This window comes from Rhagoletis pomonella, unplaced genomic scaffold (assembly GCF_013731165.1).
Source record: "Rhagoletis pomonella isolate Grant_MI unplaced genomic scaffold, Rhpom_1.0 Rhpom_scaffold_11467, whole genome shotgun sequence".
Classification (NCBI taxonomy): Eukaryota; Metazoa; Arthropoda; class Insecta; order Diptera; family Tephritidae; genus Rhagoletis; species Rhagoletis pomonella.
Window position 1 is genome coordinate 1,467 of NW_023469993.1, and position 3,648 is coordinate 5,114.

The window sequence follows — 3,648 nt, forward strand, 5'->3', positions numbered from 1 at the left end:
AAAGGAGTACAATAAAAGCCACATTAAAACAAGAAACACTGTGGAAAGATGTTTTGGAGTTTGGAAGCGAAGATTCCCCTGCCTTCACGTTGGAATGGGTATTAAGCTGGAGACCGTTGTAGCTGTTATATGCGCATGTGCAGCATTGCATAACATTTCCATCTTAGTAGATGACTTGCTACCAGTCAGCTCTGATAACATCGAAACTTTTAATGTCGAAGCCTCACCAATCAATGAAAACTCCAACAGCAACGGTTTTATTGCGCGTCAATCTCTGGTAGACAGATTTTTTTCCTAAGATCTTTTGCTACAAATAAGAGTCTTTAGATGTTGAAATATTAACTATGTCTTTAATTTATTGAACGATTTTGTTTTGCCTCTTCAAAATCTATTTTAGCCTTTTGTAGTAATACTTGGTTTTTTTGCTCTTCCAACAAGGCTGCTCTTTTTTTTATTTGCTCAACTTCCAACTGTAAAAGAAAATATGCATATACAAATATTTAGCTTTACCAATGCATAGTTATTATATACCTGTGTTTTGACTAATTCAAGCTTAAGCTTCTCTCTCTTCTCTAGGTACCTTACCCGTAATGCTGCCTCCCGCCGAACGTAGTCGCTTGGTCTGCGTACTTGCTCCTTTTCCACTTTTTGTTGGTGGCCAGTTTCATTACTGTGTACTATGTAGTTAAAAAGCAGCGAAAAGAATTTTAGTATATCGTAGATGACTTCTTTCATATTTTATAGGTACAGTACCTGCAACATTTGGTTCACCTTCATAATTTATGCTTATGGCTTTGAAGTTTACGTCGGATTCCTCATTTACTTCCGTGATCATATCTAAAAAATGTTGGTTAAAAAGTGATTTGCTTTATATCTTAAAGGACATACCTAAAAACTCAATGGAGCTAGATTGGCTATTTTCCATGTTTAGCAAAATTGCCCCATCGCTGTCAAAGTTGTTGGAGATTTCGCAAATCATTGCGGGAGCAGCCTAATAATTAAATTTTATGACGACAAGACAGTATGAAGATAATAGTTAAGTCCCTAACAGCGCACTTATACGATATGAATGTATTTACATATCGATGGTCCTGTACAACAACGACACAATTCAAAATTCAAAAAAATATAAAAACTGTTACTACTGTTAAGTGACTCATGTATTTAATCCTTGTCGAATCCATGTCTCATCTTTTGTACTTACTTTAACAATCCTTACTGCTTACTTTAGTAAGGGATGGAAATGGATTAGACAAGGATTAGAGACAATAATCACTTAACAGTAGTAACAGTTTTTATTTTTCGAATTTTAATTTGTGTCGTTATTGCACAGGACCATCGATATGTAAACGTTTTTTTTTTTTTGTATGTACTCGTAAGTAAAGTAGCATTTACATATATGTATATCGTTACTTTAATATAGAAAGGCCCTATTTCACATAATGCTCAAAATCAATCAATAGGTGAATTTAGGATTTTTAGCTAGTTACGATTTTTTTTTGTATTTCAGCGACGATGAGAGATAGGGCCTTTCTATATTAAGATAACGATAAGCAAATAAATATCGTGTAAGAGCGCTGTAAGGATACATACCTCTTCCACCATGTCCACTATTGCTTCTACTTGCCGTGATGTTGATGGCCCACCGCCCGTTCGAAATAAATTACCCCTTTCTACTGCCCGAGCCTTTCGTGCGACTGCCTTCATATTTTCCCACGCCCTCCTTAATGTAACCGTCTCACGCTCAAATAAACAATATGGAAACACGAAATACTAAAGGTGGCCTCAAGCAGATGCGATAATACCGGTGCGATACGATATCGTATTTTTTGCGATAACGATAAAAAGCAAACGCTCTCAAACAGGTGAGCTACGACACACTGCGGTGCTATACCGCAGTGGTTTGTATTGATCGCATATCGTAAAATTTTTTACCGCATCTGTTTGACGCTACCTTAAGGCGTATAATAAATTGAATAAATGCATTAGGTCGGGTATTTTTTCGACATCGTTCCTAGCACATTCGTATTCTACATTAAATACCAAAGAAAAAATTCCATTATAGCTCCAAATTTTGAGCCCCCCAAAATTTTAAAATAACCTATCTTTAATTAATACTAAGTTAATGTCTACACTTAATATTAGCGGGAGTGTTATGAAGGTCATATTTTTAATACTTACTTATGTCTTAACGTAGCATTAATTGAAGATAGCTTTTTCAAGTTTGGCGGGCTCGAAATCCAGAGCTATGCTCTAATGGAATTTTTTCTTAGAAATTTATCTAGAATCCGAATCTGTTCCATTAGTTCCATACAACCCGCCTTAAAACGCATATAATTTTACCTTGTAGACATTCGAATTTGAATTGAACTCATTCGTAAGCAAATCCCAAGCTTCTTTCTTTCTCAAAATTGATTTTCCATCCGTATGCTTCGATTCTATAATAGGCCGCTTCTTTATTAGTTGCCCTAATATAGCCTTTTCATCGCCAGTGAAATTTGATACACGCTTTCGATTTACTTTTGCTTCTTCCTAAATTAAAACAAACATTTGTATACGTACATAGAAATTTCCTGGGTGAATTAAGAGCAGGTATTGCAGTTCTTGAATGTGGTAACATGGACAAGCTTTAGCTTTACTATAGTTTGTGCAAGAACCTTTTAACTTGTCGCTTCCAAGAAACAATTGCATTGTAGCTTGACTTGTAAAATCGCATTCCTAAAACGACTGTATTGCAGTTTTCAAATGTGTTTCGAAGAGTTATTACATACAATTCTTTGGGGATGTACAAAACCCACCACACTTCTGGTAGCCCTAACTGACCAGATCACATCTTCGAGTGTGAGCCACTCTCAAAATAGACAAAAACGCTTCTCATCACAATTGTGCTAGCTAATAATTGATTGTCTGCACTATTCTGGAGAGCGTTGCCCAATACTATCTCTCAGCACGGACTTTTCTTTGCAGGCTGGGTACTAAGTAGTGCAGCAATGGACATAAAAGTGGTCATAAATAAGCCGAGACACGTCCAGGACTTAATATAAACCATATTAATTCTAAAACACATACATTCATTCATATGTAAACTATGCATTGTTAAATTATTACAAAAGAAACTCGGAATCAATCACACAATACAAAGAACCAAGTTTTTTCAATGGAGTCCGTACAGCACCAGGGATTTTTAAGAATTTCGCTAACCTCGCATCATTGGAGTTTATAAGGAAGCGCGATCTATACACACTTAACACTGGTGATCTGGTTCAAAATGAATGCAGCGAGTACAAGTTAATAGGAGGAAGGCCTAAACTACGATCTTGCTTTACTTCTACACCGATACTTACCATTATAATATAATTATTATATTATGTATGCTTTCTTGCCTTGGTGCTGATAGAAAAACAATGAAATACGTATTTCGTATGAAAGCACAATATAATCTAACTTCAAATATTTAATTTTTTTGTCAATTTGAAGTGAGTGTTGCTAAAGAAAAAGAGGGAAGAAATTGACAAGCCCTTAAAGTTTTCATTAACTAATGAATCATTAAAAAATGACTCTGAGAGGAAACATTAATTAACAGATTTAACGATCATTAGTTAAGTGCCCGTTAGAGCTAATTTAATGAACGTTTCTGAGTGCGGCCGT

The 3,648-nt window shown here is 35.5% G+C and overlaps 1 long non-coding RNA gene across 1 annotated transcript; it reads right to left on the reverse strand.

The window, feature by feature from the left end:
* Positions 1 to 381: 381 nt before the first annotated feature.
* On the reverse strand, positions 382 to 821 carry LOC118756677. The gene is made up of 3 exons (XR_004995140.1): positions 754 to 821; positions 532 to 677; positions 382 to 470 (listed from the first exon to the last, which is right to left on the reverse strand). It is a non-coding gene; the product is annotated as an uncharacterized LOC118756677 (long non-coding RNA).
* Positions 822 to 3,648: the final 2,827 nt, after the last annotated feature.